Source organism: Hemiscyllium ocellatum, chromosome 4 (assembly GCF_020745735.1).
Source record: "Hemiscyllium ocellatum isolate sHemOce1 chromosome 4, sHemOce1.pat.X.cur, whole genome shotgun sequence".
Taxonomy (NCBI): domain Eukaryota; kingdom Metazoa; phylum Chordata; class Chondrichthyes; order Orectolobiformes; family Hemiscylliidae; genus Hemiscyllium; species Hemiscyllium ocellatum.
In genome coordinates this window covers 61996652-62013327 of record NC_083404.1, presented here as the reverse complement: position 1 = coordinate 62013327, position 16676 = coordinate 61996652, and positions in this window count along the sequence as shown.

Genomic DNA, 16676 nt, shown 5'->3' with positions numbered 1-16676 from the left:
TATAACCTCAAGGGTTTTTGGAGAGGTGTGAGTTCCAGAAATCCATTATCTCTATGTATAGTTTTTCTTCCTAATATCACCCCAAATTATCTAGCTCTCATTTTATGTCTCTTGTTCTGACCTTCCAATTAGAGAAAATAATTGCTGTCTATTCACCTAATCAAATCCTTTAATCATCCTAAATATCCCAATTAGCTCATCCTTTAGTCTACCACATACAAGTTTACTCTTATGAAGAAAAACAAACCTAGTCAATGTCACCTATCCCCATAATTTAATCATTTTAGCACCAGTATCATTTTAGTCAATCTGTATTGCACCATTCCAAACCTCCTGTGGTGCAGTGGTCGTGTCCTTACCTCTCTGTCAAAAAGTGTGGGACAAATCCCATTGATCTATGCAGGAGGTCTAGGTGATTAAAGACTGAACAACAATCTGGGTTTGTTCAATACATCGCATCTGTTGTATGACACTATGATCATTTACTATAAATTCTGTGTCCTATGATCCTGCCCCATTAGCTACCTGATGAAGGAGCAGCGATCTGAATGCTTGCATTTCCAAATTAACCTGTTGGACTTTAAACTGTTGTTGTGTGATTTTTAACTTTATACAAGAGGAGACAAGACCCATTTCCTATACTTTTGCCCTTATCCCTTTCCTTCTCTCCCACAATAACAATAGGACCCCCCAGTCCTCACTTTCCGCATCAATCTCTGCAGTCAAAGGATCACAAGCCGCAATTTCTGCCACCTCCAATGGAATGCCACCACCAAACACACATACCCTTCCCCTCCTTTGTCTTCATTCCACCGGGATTGCTCCTCCTACGGCACCTTTGCCAACTCCTCACCAACTCGCTACACCTTCCCCCACTCCCACAATTCCTTGCTTGCAATCGCAGAAGTTATAACACCTACCTGTTTACTTCTTCCTTCCTTACTATCCAAGAACTCCGAACCTTCTAAATGAAGATGTTATTTACCTGAATGTCATTCAATCTAGTCTATTGTTTTTCCTGCTCATAATGTGGTGTCCTCTAAATAAGGGAGACAAAACACAGATTGAGTAAGCACTTCGCTGAACATTTCTGCTCTATCCATAAAAGTTACCTAAAGCTTCCAGTTACTTGTCGATTCCAGCAGCCACCAGGTTTCCATGCCAACAGTTCTGTCTCAAGCTTGTGCAGTGCTTCAGCAAGGTTTAATACAAGCTGGAAGAACAATATATCAATTTTCCATCAAGGTATCTTACAGTCCTCAGGGCTGAACATTGAGTTGAACAATTTTAGAGTGAGCACCTCCCTCCTTTTTTGTTACCCACCCCATTAGCCCCAAGTCATATCTGTGTAGATTGCTGCCAGCAAAAGCAAATCCATTTTCAACTACTCACAGTTCCCATTATCACCCATTCAGCATTTACTACAATCAGCAATCCCTTTCTCAGCTTCCCCTTTTACCCTCTCTCTCCACCTTTTCAACTCACTCCTTTATCCTGCATCCCCCAGTCTTCAGCCCTACCATTTTAAAGCTGCTTTCAGTTCTAATGAATGGTCACAGGACTCGAAATGTTAACACTATTTTCTCTCTATGTTACCAGATGATGCCAGACCTGCTGAGTTTCTCCAGCACTTTCTGTCTTTACGCAGTGTATCGTTTTGGCTGGTCAAGACAGGCAAGATATTGTTGGTACACATCCAGCCTTGTTTACTGAACTCATAACTCACTCAGTAAACATTGAACTCAATAAGCAAGATGTTGTGATAGAACAAAATATAAAGAAGGTACGTTCTGAAACAAAAGCAAGAACAAGAAACCTTAAGAGCTCCAAGACAGAGATAAAGGTTGCAGCATGTAGGACACTGCTCTGAAGGACAGTCCCGAATCAAGTTTCAAGTGGTTCAGTTCAAGCCAATGAGCCATTAATGATTAGGTTAAAAAAAAACCTTGAGAGGGTGAAAACCTCAATTAATGGTGGAGTAAAATTGATCTGAAATGCGAAGTAGGTGTAAAAATGTGACACCTCCAATCAGAAGTAAGGATATTACACTTTGAAATCACAAAAATTAAACGGGTCCATCAAAATCAGATAATCTGGGAGCATGAAGCTTCAGAGAAAAAAATCCAAAAAGACTAGGAAAGGTGAATTAAGTGTTTATTTAAATATTTTAGGACAAAATGCTCGAATCAAGCAGAAACTCAAGTAGGAGAAAGTTTTCTGCAAGATAAAAGAAAATGAATGAGTGCTCAACAAGTTTAGAAAGAAATGACAACCAAATACTTAATGCCTGGAGGATTTAATCACAATGACAGAACAACTCAGACATAGAACTGAGCCATCAAGGAGGAGACAATTGTTAAGATATATAAATGCGTCAATGATCAACTACCAGAATCAAGCAGACCAAGTTAATATGCTTATTTATACGATTGAAAGCATAGCAGATGAGTTAATTGCTCAACAAGAATTTAATGAAGCATTAGATGAAGCTCCTGAAGTTTTAAAATGTTTTGATAATTGTGTCAATCACAGAACTAATAAAATTATGGAAACCGTAAGATTCAAATATCAAGTCCAGAATCCTGGTGACTCAAAATGCAATTTTATTAAGGATCTCTATAGATTAGTTGAAAGATATGAATATGATGATTTGAAGAAAAAATTGACTAGATACTGCATTGTTGAGGCTATTGTTAATGAGCCTTTGATTTATACAGTGAATAGAAAACCTTACCTTGGAGAAAACAATAAAATGGTAAAAGAAGCAGCGATCCAGGAGCAGTGGAGAGGAAAGTCCTGTGCACAGGACATGTACAGAATCTATTTATTTTTTTAAGAAACAATAAAATTCCCTGTCAACAATGTGGCACAAAACAACTTCACAAGCATAAAAAAATGACCTGTTATAAAAATGTAATATTTTGCGTACAAGAAAATAAGTCAGGAGGTATGTAAAAGCAGGACACTGACACTGAAAAGCATTATTTTAAGCACAAAATTATTAACACAACAGAACAATCGTCATCTGAAAATAATCCAAAAGAACCCTTTCATGAGATCAATGACCCTGACCAAAACAGCAGCTCAATGGTTAGCACTGCTGTCTCACAAGATCAGGGGCCCAGGTTTGATTCCAGCCTCAGGCAATTGTCTGTGTAGAGTTTGCACATTCTCCCTGTATCTGTGTGAGTTCCCTCCAAGTGCTATGGTTTCCTTCCACAGTCCAAAGATGTGTGCGTTAGGTGGACTGGCCATGTGAAATAACTCATAGTTTCCAGCTATGTGTAGGCTAGGTGGATTAGCCATAGAAAATTCAGTGTTACAGGGAAAGGGTAAGGGGGTGGATGTGAGTGGGATGCTCTTCAGAAGCTTGGTGTGGGCTGCTTCCACACTGTAGGGCCTCAATGATTTTGGCGTGCGGATATTTTTCATGTCAATGGTCATGTTATGAATTTCAGGTTAGTCATGGGAGTAACTGAGCAGTCTTGTCAGATGGAGAACACTTAGTAAACAAAGCACTGCCTATACCCAACAAAATTCAATTATATTGATGAGGAGTAATTAAATTAAAAGACAAAGTGATGCTACACACAACTCCCTAACTTGATTACATACAGATAATAGAAAATTTATATATTGCATAATCAAGAATTTTGACTCTTGGGCATTAGAGTTTGTATTGATCTGAATCTTATTCAGAAAGTTGAAGAAGTTAATCAACAGAATGTCAAAAGTCTCTTTAAAAAGACATTTTGAAACTGTTTTAAATTCTAAAAAGACAGAATACAATATCAGCTTAACAAAAGATTATGAGACTATATGTATTTTCAAACTTAGAAACAATGCCACATGCACTAATAGAGCAATTTGAGAGTCAATTAGAACACATAACAAGAATGGAGATCATTTCTCCCAATTACAAAATGAACTGAATGGTTTTCTGTCATGGTTATAATTCCCAAACCTCATGGCATTGTTCATACTTGTGTAGATTAAACAATGTACTGTCCATGACAATAAGAGTGACCACCACACAGTCCTTGTGGAAATGAACTTGTGCATTCACATTGAGAATACCCTCTATCATGATCTGTGGCCCTTTACTGTGCTAAATGAGATAGACTTCAAAAGATTTATAGCTCAAGTCTGGGCAAATGATGCACTGTGGACCATCAACAAAGGCAGAATTGTACTCCAGCACTATCTGCAAACTTATAGCCCAACGTATTCCCCTATTTGAACATATGGGCAGCACGGTGGCACACTGCTGCCTCACGGCGCCAGAGACCCGGGTTCAATTCCCACCTCAGGCAATTGACGTGTGGAGTTTGCACATTCTCCCCGTGTCTGCATGGGTTTCCTCCAGGTGCTCCGGTTTCCTCACACAGTCCAAAAATGTGGACTTGTTGGGCCGAAGGGCCTGTTTCCACACTGTAAGTAATCTAATCTAATTACCATCAAGCCGGAGATCAACCCTTGTTCAATGGAGAATGCAGGGGGACATTCCAGGAGCAGCACCAGGCATACCTAAAAATGAGGTGTCTGCCTGGTGAAGCTTCCAAACAGGACTATTTGTATGCCAAACAGCATAAGCAGGAAGTAATAGATAAAGCTGAGTGATCCCACAACCAACTGAACAAATCGCAGCTCTGCAGTCCTGTCACATCCAGTCACGAATGCTGATGGACAATTAAACAACCGACTGGAGGAAAAGGCTTTCACACATCACATTATAACAAAAGATAAGGCTGAAACATTCAAGGCAATCTTTAGCCAGAAGTGCTGAGAAGTCCAGTTCAGCTTCTTCCAGTGATTCCCAGCACCAAGAATTCTCAGTCTTAGCAAACTCAATTCACTCTAATGGATTTCAAGAAATGGTTGGAGGCACTGTACACTGCAAAGGATGTGTGCCTTGACAACATTCTGGCAATAGTAGTGAAGACTTGTGGTCAAGAACTTGTTGCACCCCTAGCTAAGCTTTCACACAGTACAGTTACAACACTGACAATGTGGAAAATTGTTCAAGTGGGCCCTGTACAAAAAAAGTAGGACAAATCTAACTCAACCAATTGCTGCCCTGTTGAGTCTACTTTCAATCATCAGTAAAGTGGTGGATGTTGTCATCAGCATAGCTATCAAACAGCAATTGCTCAACTATAACCTGCTCAGTGATGCCCGAGTTGGGGTCTACAAGGGCCACTCAGTTCTTGACTTCTTTACAGACTTGGACTGTAAGCATGGACAAAAGAGCTGAATTTGAGAGGTGAGGAAAAACTGACAACTCTTCACATCAAGGCCAGATTCCACTGAGTGTAGCATAAAATGCCATAGCAAAACTGGAATCAACTGGTATTGGGAGCAAACTTCATATCTGTTACATAGGAATATGATTATGGTGTTGGAAATCAGGCATCTCAGTCCAGGATATCCCTGCAAGACTTCTTCAGGACAGTGATCTCGGCCCAACCGTCTTCAGCTGCTTTACCAAAGACCTTCCCTCCATCATAGAGGTCAGAATTAGGAATGTTTGTTGATGATTGCACAATCTTCAGCACCATTTGTGATTCCTCAGGTACTGAAACAGTCTGTATTCAAATGCAACAAAATGTGAACAATATCCACGCTTTGACTGACAAGTCAAAAAGTGTGGCACTGGAAAAGCACAGCAGGTCAGGCTATATCCGAGGAGCAGGAGCACGAGTCCATCATCCTTCACACCTTTCGACGCTGACTCTCCTTCACCTGCAGTCCTCAGTTTCTCCTTTGACTTAAACTTAGACTTAGAATCCCTACAGTGTAGAAACAGGCCCTTCGGCCCAACAAATCCTCACCGACCCTTCAAGGAGTATCCCACCCAAACCCATTTCCCTACCTTATTACTCTGCATTTATCCCTGACTAATGGACCTTACCTACATATCATGGACACAACGAACAATTTAGCATGGCCAATTTACCCAACCTACACATCTTTGGATTGTGGGAGGAAACCAGAGCACCTGGAAGAAACCCACGCAAACACACTTGACTGACAAGTTGGAAGTAACATTCGTGGCGCACAATTACCAGACCTAACCATTGCCCCTTGATATTCAACAATGTTAACATCACTGGATTCCCCCCCCCCCCCCCACCCCCTCATCAACATCCTTGGGGTTGCCATGGATCAGAAACTTTACTGGACTCACCACATAAACACAGTGACTGTGACCAGGTCAGAGGGTGGAATACTGTGGTGAGTAACTCACTACTTGATTCCCCAAAACCTGTCCATCAACTACAAGGCACAAGCAGGACTTTGATGAAATGCTCCCCACTTGTCTGAAAGAGTGCAACTCCAAAAATACTCAAGAAGCTTGACACTATCTAAGACAAAGCAGCTTGCTTGATTGGCACCACATCCACAATTATCTACTCCCTCCACCACTGACAGTCAATAGCAGTGGTGTACACTTACAAGTTGCATTGCAGAAATTCGCCAAAGATCCTCATACAGTATCTTCCAAATCCACACCATTTCCTTCTAGAAGTACAAAGGCAACAGAATGCTTGGGAACACCAACCGCCAAGTCAGTCAACATCTGACTTCGATGTCACTGAGTCAAAATCCTGGAAAGCACTCCCTAAAGTCATTGTGGGACAACCTTCATTATGTGCATGGGAAATCATGTCTCACAAACTTGATTGAGTTTTTTGAAGAAGTAACAAAGAAGATTGATGAGGGCAGAGCAGTAGATGTGATCTATATGGACTTTGGTAAGGCGTTCGACAAGGTTCCCCATGGGAGACTGATTAGCAAGGTTAGGTCTTATGGAATACAGGGAGAACTAGCCATTTGGATACAGAACTGGCTCAAAGACAGAGGGTAGTGGTGGAGGGTTGTTTTTCAGAATGGAGGCCTGTGACCAGTGGAGTGCCATTTGGATCAGTGCTGGGTCCACTACGTTTTGTCATTTACATAAATGATTTGGATGCGAGCATAAGAGGTACAGTTAGTAAGTTTGCAGATGACACCAAAATTGTAGGTGTTGTGGACAGCGAAGAGGATTACCTCAGATTACAACAGGATCTGGATCAGATGGTCCAATGGGCTGAGAAGTGGCAGATGGAGTTTAATTCAGATAGATGTGAGGTGCTGCATTTTGGGAAAGCAAATCTTATCAGGACTCATACATTTAATGGTAAGGTCTTAGGGAGTGTTGCTGAACAAAGAGACCTTGGAGTGCAGGTTCATCGCTCCTTGAAAGTGGAGTCGCAGGTAGATAGGATAGTGAAGAAGGCATTTGGTATGCTTTCTTTTATTGGTCAGAGTATTTGAGTACAGGAGTTGGGAGGTTATGTTGCGGGTATACAGGACATTGGTTAACCCATTGTTGGAATATTGCTTGCAATTCTGGTCTCCTTCCGATCGGAAAGATGTTGTGAAACCTAAAAGAGTTCAGAAAAGATTTACAAGGATGTTGCCAGGGTTGGAGGACATGAGCTATAGGGAGAGGCTGAACAGGCTGGGGCTGTTTTCCCTGGAGCATCGGAAGCTGAGGGGTGACCTTATAGAGGTTTACAAAATTATGAGGGGCGTGAATAGGATAAATAGACAAAGTCTTTTCCCTGAGGTCAGGGAATCCAGAACTAGAGGGCATAGGTTTCGGGTGAGAGGGGAACGATATAAAAGAGACCTAAGGGGCAACTTTATCACGCAGAGCGTGGTATGTGTATGGAATGAGCTGCCAGGCGATGTGGTGGAGGCTGGTTCAATTGCAACATGTAAGAGGCATTTGGATGGGTATATGAATAGGAAGGGTTTGGAGGGATACGGGCCGGGTGCTGACAGGTTGGCCTAGATTGGGTTGGGATATCTGGTTGGCATGGACAGGTTGGACCGAAGGGTTTGTTTCCATGCTGTACATCTCTATGACTCTATGTGAACAGCAGTTCTGAGGGGTAACTCGGAATGGGCAATGAATGCACACTATTCAGCAATGCCAACATTACATGAGTGATTATAAAAATAAGTTGAGAACAAAGGAAATCCATCCTATTTCTGCAGTAGCTGAAGCTTTAGCAAAGCTATCCAAGCACAAAGTATTCACAAAGTTTGATACAAACAGTAGTTTTTGATAAGATCCATTAGAGAAGATGTCATGGTCATGGATAACTTTCATAACTCTGTTTGGAACATTTTGCTTCAATGAAAAATGTGAATTCTCCAAGATGTACATTCATTTCTAAGGGTATATTATCAATTGCACAGTCAAAATGGCAGATCTACAAAAGACAAAAGCCGTTTCAGCATTTCCAACACCAATGTCAGACCAAGATTAGATTAGACTTACAGTGTGGAAACAGGCCCTTCGGCCCAACAAGTCCACACCGACCCGCCGAAGCGCAACCCACCCATACCCATACATTTACCCCTTACCTAACACTATGGGCAATTTAGCTTGGCCAATTCACCTGACCCGCACATCTTTGTGACTGTGGGAGGAAACCGGAGCACCCGGAGGAAACCCACGCAGACACGGGGAGAACGTGCAAACTCCACACAGTCAGTCGCCTGAGTCGGGAATTGAACCCGGGTCTACAGGTGTTGTGAGGCAGCAGTGCTAACCACTGTGCCACCGTGCCGCCCATACAATCTTCCAATAATTTTGGAATTGTCAGTAAATTTTCAACATTTATACATAATTGTCACTGAACCTTTCAGACAACTCCTAAAGAAATTAAAAAAGGGGCAGTCTCACTGTTAGGAGTCTACTATAGGTCCCAAACATCAGCAGTTAATTAAGGAGCAATATTGTAGTCAATTCATTAAGGCGTGTAAAAATAACAATGGAGAAATTATATTTGTGGGTTTCAACTACCAGAGTCAATTAGGATAACTAGAGCACTAAGGGTTTAGATGGAGCAGATTTCATAAAATGTATTCAGGAGAGTTTTTTTATACTAACATGTAGAAGGTCCTACAAGGTTGGCACAGTGCTGGGCCTAATTCTGGGAAAGAAAGGCAGACAGTTGTTTGAGCTTGCAGTGGGGGAGCATTTTGATGAATAGCGACTACAATACAATACGTTTTTAAGTCTGTCATAGAAAACACAAAGATAATCTAAAGTAAAGGGTTTTGGATTGGAGTTGGGCCGACTTTATTAAAATAAGGCAGGATCTCGTCAACGTAAACTAGGAACAGCAATTTGAGATTAAACTTACAACAGACAGTAGGAGGCATTCAAAAGGTGCTGGAGAGAGTATATGTTCCCTTTAGGGTAAAATAAAGGAACAACAAGCCAGAGAACCCTGGATATCTGGGAATATTCAGGACTAGATAAAACAAAATGGGAAATATAACAAAACATGCAAAATAATGGAGGCCTCACAAGGATATAGGAAGTGTGGATTTGGCACAAGAGTGCAACGACAACAGTTGCCAAATTATGGCTTATAAGGAAGTTAGAAATAGCGCTAAACACATAAAGAGACACACAAATTAGCAAGGAAAAAATAGTAGACTTGAGGATTGGGAACAGTTTAGAATTCATTAAAGGATACTAAGAAAATAAACTTGTGGTGAACATAAAAACTGTCTGTAAAATATTTGTATAAGTTGTAAAATGATTAATGAAAACTAATATAGGCCCCTTACAATCAGAAATGGGAGATTTTTGTAATGGAGGCAAAGAAATCGCTGGTATGTTAAACTCATACTTTGTTCTGCCTGCAGAATGGAGGACACAAATAATGTAACAGAAATGATGGGGATCACAGGGTTTAGTGAAAGAAAAACTGAAGTGAGACAGAGAAACTGTATTAGTAGAGAAAGTGTGCTGGATAAAGTTATGAGCTTGAAGCCTGATAAATCCCCAGGACTGATAATCTATATCCCAGAGTACTTAAGAGAGTGACCCCAAAATAGTGGTTATCTTCCAAGATTCTTTGGACTCTAGAACAGTTTTGATTGATTTGGGAGTAGATAATGTAATCCTACTATTAAAAAGGGAGGTAGGGAGAAACAGGGAGTTACAGACCAGTGAGTATGATGTCAATGATGGGGAAGGTGCTCAAGCTCATCTTGGAGGATTTTAAAGCAGAACAATTTGATCACAGTAGTGGAATCAGATACAGTCAGCAAGGATTACAAAAGGGAAATCATGCTTCACAAATCTATTGGAATCTTCGAGGATGTAACTGGTAGAGTTGATCAGGGAGGGGGTCATTAGATATGTTTTATTTTGACTTTCCAAAGGCTGTTGACAAAGTCCCATGGCAGAGCTTAATTAAGAGCTTAAGAAGTGTAAAATTAAACTTCATGGGATTGGGGGTAATGTACTGAGATGGATAAAAAATGAGTTAGCAGACGGAAAACAGGAAATAGGAATAAGTGGGTCTTTCTCTGAATGGGAGGCAGTGACTATTAGGCTAATTATTCATTATATCGATTAATAAATTAGGTGAGAGAATGTAATATCTCAAAATTTGCAGATGACACAAAGCTGGGTGGAAGGGAATGCTGTGAGGAGGATGCAGAGGTGTTACAATGTGATTTGGACATGGTAAGATGCATGGCAGATGCAGTGTAATATTGGTATACACGCACAGACACAGGCACACGTGTATGTGTGCATGTCAGGATATCCACTTTGGTAATAAAAAATGAAAGGCAGATTATTACTTGAATGACTATAAACTGAGAGCAGAAGGTTCAAAGATATCTGGTGTCCTCGTGCAGCAGTTGCTGAGAGTAAGGGGACAGGTACATCAGGCAGAAAAGAAAGCAAACTGTATGTTGCCCTTCATAGCAAGAGGACACAAGTACAGATGCAAGAATGGCTTGCTACAATTGTACAGAGAATTGGTGATGTCACATCTGAGATATTGTGTGCAGTTTTCGAGTCCCGCTTCTTGTTATAGAGGGAGCACAGCAAAGTTTTATCAAATTAACTCCTAGGACGGAAGAACTAGCATAGATTTTAGCTGATTAGGGTAGTAATCGCTGTCAATTTAAAAGAATCACAAATCAAGTGAAGAATCTTACAGTAACCTATAAAAATCTAATAGTTGTAGGATAACAGGTAAACCTTTTAAGAATGAGTTGAGGGAACTAAAAACCAATAAGTAACAGTGTTTGGGGAATTAAGAGAGAGAATAGTGAAGGAGAAAACTAATCGCCATTTAGTGAAGCAAACTTTGGTCAGGGATAGTAAGCATGGCTTTGTTAGAGGGAGGTCATGCCTGACGGATTTGCCTTCCTACATGGGAAAATGATAAAGAAGGTAAAAGCCCTTGAAATCCATTGTAACATGGCAAGTTGGATCCAAAATTGGCTAAAGGGCAGGAGACAGAGGGTGGTGATAACAGGAGTTCCGTGTGATTGGTGGTGGGTATCCAGTGCTGTTATAGTCACAGAGTCATAGAGCTACACAGCCTGGAAACAGATCCTTCAGTCCAACTTGTCCAAGCCAACCAGATATCCTAAATAAATATAGTCCCTCTTGCCGGCATTTGGCCTATATCTCTCGAAACACTTCCTATTTATATACCCATCCAAATGCCTTTTAAATGTTGTAATTGTACCAGCCTCCACCACTTCCTCTAGCAGCTCATTCCATACACACACCACCCTCTGTGTGAAAAAGTTGCCCCTTATATCCCTTTTAAATCTTTCCCCTCTCACCTTAAACCTATGCCCTCTAGTTTCCAACTCCCTGACCCTGGAGAAAAAGCCTTGCCTATTTACCCTATCCACTTCCCTCATGATTTTATAAACCTCTATAAGATCACCCCTCTGCCTCCGACGCTCCAGGGAAAGTCACCCCAACCAATCAGCCTCTCCTTAAAGCTCAAATCCTCCAACCTTGGCAACATCCTTGTAAATTCTTTCTAACCTTTATAAGTTTCACAACATCCTTCCTAAAGCAGGGAGGCTAGAATTGCATGTACTATTCAAAAGAGGCCTAACCAATGTTCTGTACAGCCTCAACATGACCTCCCAACTCCTATACACAATGCACCGATCAATAAAGGCAAGCATACCAAACACTTTCTTCACTATCCAATCTACCTGTTGCTCCATTTTCAAGGAACTACGAACCTGCACTCCAAGGTCTCTTTGTTCAGCAACACTTCCCAGAACCTTATCATTAAGTGTATAAGTCCTGCCCAAGTTTGCCTTTCCAAACCATAGCACCTCACATTTATCTTAATTCAACTCCATCTGCCACTTCTCAGCTCATTGGCCCATCTGATCAAGATCCCACTGTACTCTGAGGTTCCTTTCATCTACTTATCCAATTTTGGTGTCATTTGTAAACTTACTAACCATAACTCCTAAGATCACATCCAAATCATTTATATTAATGATGTAAAGCAGTGGACCCAGCACTGATCCTAGTGGCATTCTACTGCTCACAGGCCTCCAGTTTGAAAAGTAATCCTCCACTACCCTCTGTTCTCTACCTTTGAGTTATGTCTATATCCAAGTGGCTAGATCTCCTTGTATTCCATGAGATCTAACCTTGCTAACCAGTCTGCCATGCGAAACCTTGTCGAACATTTTACCGAAGTCCATTTGAATCAAGTTCACCACTCTGTCCTCATCAATCCTCTTTGTTACTTCTTCAAAAAACTCAATCAAGTTTGTGAGACAAGATTTTCCATGCACAAAGCCATGTCAACTATCTTTAATCAATCCTTGCCTTTCCAAATACATCAAATCCTGTTCCTCAGGATTCCCTCCAACAACTTGCCTTCCACCGATATCAGGCTCATTGGTCTACAGTTCCCTGGCTTTTTCTTACCACCTTTCTTAAATAGTGGAATCTTATTAGCCAATCTCCAGTCTTCCGGCACCTCACCTGTGGCTATGACAAACTTCCCTACCTTCCCATAGAGTTCTAGGGTATATTTGTCCACATAGATGGCCTTGAGAGGCCCTATTCTCTACCTAATGTATTTGTAAAATTCCTTTGGATTCTCTTTAACTTATTTGCCAAAGCTATCTTATGTTCCCTTTTTGCCCTCCTGAGTTCCCTCTTAAGTACACTTCTAGTGCCTGTATACTCTTCTGAGAGTCATTTGATTTCTGCTGTCTACACCTGACATATGCTTCCTTCTTATTCTTGACCTACACCTCAATTTCTCTAGTCTTTCTGTATTCTCAATGCCTACCAGCCTTGCCCTTCACACTAACAGGAAGATATTGTCTCTGGACTCTGGTTATCTCATTTTTGAAGGCTTCCCATTTTCCAGCTATCCCTTTACTTGCAAATATATACCCCCAAACAACTTTTGAAAGGTCTTGCCTAATACTGTCAAAACAGGCATCAATTTTAGATCCCTTGTTATTTGTGATATTCATAATGCGTAAATGAGAATGTGGAGGGAATGATACATAGTTGTGCAGAAGATACAAAGAAGGGCCAGGTGGTCTTACATTATGGAAGATATAGATGCATTGGTCAGATAGGTGGATCAGTGGCAGATGAAATTTAAGCCTGATCTGCACAATGTAATGCTCTTTGGAAGAAGCAACAAGTCAAAGGAGTATTCAATAAATGGCAGGACTCTAGGAATCTCAGAAGAACAGAGGGATCTTGGGATGCTTGTCTAGAGATCCCTGAGTGTGGCTGGATAGGTAATAAGATAGTTAAGAAAGCATATGGTATGCTTGCCTTTATCAATCGAGGCATAGATTATAAGAGCAGGGAGATTATGTTGAAGCTGTACTGAACTTTGGTTAGCCATGGTGTGAAGGTGCCGGTGTTGGACTGGGGTGGGCAAAGTTAAAAATCACACAACACCAGGTTATGGTTCAACAGGTTTAATTGGAAATACTAGTTTTTGGAGTGCTGCTCCTTCATCAGGTAGCTTTGGAGCTGAAACATAAGACACTGAATTTATAGCAAAAGATCACAGTGTCATTCAACTGAAATGATATATTGAACAAACCTAGACTGCTGTTAAGTCAGTCATCTTTTAGAATGGTTTACAGAATAAGTTTGGTTCACTTATATTTAAATCCCATGACTTCTTTTAAGTCACATTCTTGAGATAATTTAAGGTATTCTAAAATGAAGTGCTGTCTCAGCTCAGACAATGCATTAAAGATGTGAGGTTAGAGTCTGTCTGTATCCCAATCTTGAGTCAGACTGGTTCTATTTCCAAAGTAGGAAATTATGAAATGTTATATGAATTGACTGCCTGCATATTGTGTGCTTACTGAGCAAAATAGAATGCATCTGCAAATACAATTCACCAAATGCAAATTCACCCCATAGACTTATATTCACTCTCTCTCATGCAAACACACACATGTAAGTCCATGGGGTAAATTTGCAGAATGGTACTTGCAGATACATTCTAACTTGGTTAACAAGCGCACAACCTGTAATCAGTCAATGTAAACAATCAATCCATGTAACATTTTATAAATTCCTACTTTGGAAATAGAACAATTCCGACTCTAGATTAGGATACAGACAGACTCTAACCTCACATCTTAAATGCATTGTCTGAGCTGAGATGTCACCTTTTTTTATATGAAACCTTAAATTATCTCGAGAATGTGACTTAAATGAGGCTCTGGGATTTACATATTAATGAAGCGAAACCTGCAACCCATTCTAAATGATGTAAGACTTAACAATAATCTCGGTTTGTTCAATACATCATTTTAATTGCATGACACTGTGATCTTTTGCTATAAATTCTGTGTCTTATGATCCAGCTCCACAGCTACATGATTAAGGAGCAGTGCTCTGAAAGCTAATACTTCAAAATAAACCTATTGGCCTATAAACTGGTGTTGTGTTATTTTGAACTTTGGTTAGGTACAGTTGGAGTACTGTGTGCAGTTTTGGTCACCATACCATAGGAAGGATGTTACAAAAACAGAAGTTGCTGGAAAAGCTCAGCAAGTCTGGCAGCAGCTGTGAAGAGAAATAAAAGTTAATGTTTCAAGTCTGGTGAAGGGCCACCGGACTCAAAAGGTTAAGTCTGATTTCTCTACACCAGGTGCTGCCAGATCTGCTGAGCTTTTCCAGCAAATTGTGTTTCTGTTTGATATACAGCACCTGCAGTTCTTTCAATTTTTATATAGGAAGGATGTTGTTGCACTAGAGGGACTGCAGAGGAAATTCCCCATGATGCTGCTTAAGATGGAGCATTTCATTTATGAAGGAAGGCTGGGTAAGCTTGGGTCGGTTTCTTTGGATCGGAGGAAGTTGAGGGGAAACCTATCTAAGGTGTATAACGTTCTGAGCGGCATGGACTGGGTGAATAAAAAGCAGCTGTTCCCCTTAGTGGATGGGTTAAGAACAAGGGAACATACTTTTAAAGTAAAGACAAAAGGTTTAGATGGGATTTGTGGAAAAACATTTTCACTCAGAGAGTGGTGGGAATATGGAATGCACTGCATGGAAAGTAGAAATAGAATTACTATTTGAATTAGAATTAGAATTGTCACATGTATTCACATGAACACAGTGAAAGGTTTACAAGTCACCACTAATGGTGCCATCTTAGGTACTAGATACCTAGGCACAGATTCTCAAGAATAAATGATTAGGAAAAAAAAATAGAAACATAAAGAAATAAAAAGTTCAGCATTTCAGATCTTTGCTCTACCTCAGGTAAAAATACACAAAATTATAGAATAAATTAGAAAAATGAAAAATGACTAACAGTCCTTCCAACTCAGACTTTCCAGCACCTAGCCTCCAGACCACACCAGGCTTCACCTTGAGGCTTTCAAGGCTGGGAATAGGAGGTGTCCATGCTGGATTCACCTCAAGGCCAGGGGTCCACACTGAGCCAGGAGTTCACACTGAGGCCAGGAATCTAGATGAGGCTGGGAGTCAATGTTGAGATAGGGAGTCAACACTGAGGCCGGGGGTTCACACCAAGGCCGGGAGTTCACACTGAGGCCAGAAATCCACGCTGAGGCCGGGGGTCCACATTGAGGCTGAGACTTCACGCTGAGGCTGGGAGTTCATACTGAGGCCAGGAGTCTATGTTGAGGGCAGGAATTCACACTGAGGCTGGGAGCTCACAATGAGGCCTGTGCTCCACACTGAGGCCTGGAGTCCACACTGAAGCCGGGGTGGGGGTGGGGTGGGGTACAAACAGGCCCGGAGTCTACCCTGAGGCCAGGAGTCTACTATGAGGCCAGGAGTTCACACTGAGGCCGGGGGTCCACACTGAGGCCAGGAGTCCACACTGAGACTGGGAGTTCACACTGAATCTGGGAGTCCACAATGAGGCTGGGAGTCCACACTGAGGCCGGCAGTTCACACTGAGGCCGGCAGTTCACACTGAGGCCGGGAGTCCACACTGAGGCTGGGAGTCCACAAGGAGGCCAAGAGTTCACACTGAGGCCGGGAGTTCACACTGAGGCCGGGAGTCCACAAGGAGGCCAAGAGTTCACACTGAGGCCGGGAGTCCACACTGAGACTGGGAGTTCACACTGAATCTGGGAGTCCACAATGAGGCTGGGAGTCCGCACTGAGGCCGGCAGTTCACACTGAGGCCGGCAGTTCACACTGAGGCCAGGAGTCCACACTGAGGCTGGGAGTCCACAAGGAGGCCAAGAGTTCACACTGAGGCCGGGAGTTCACACTGAGGCCGGGAATTCACACTAAGGCTGGGAGTTCACACTGAGGCCGGGAGTTCACACTGAATCTGGGAGTC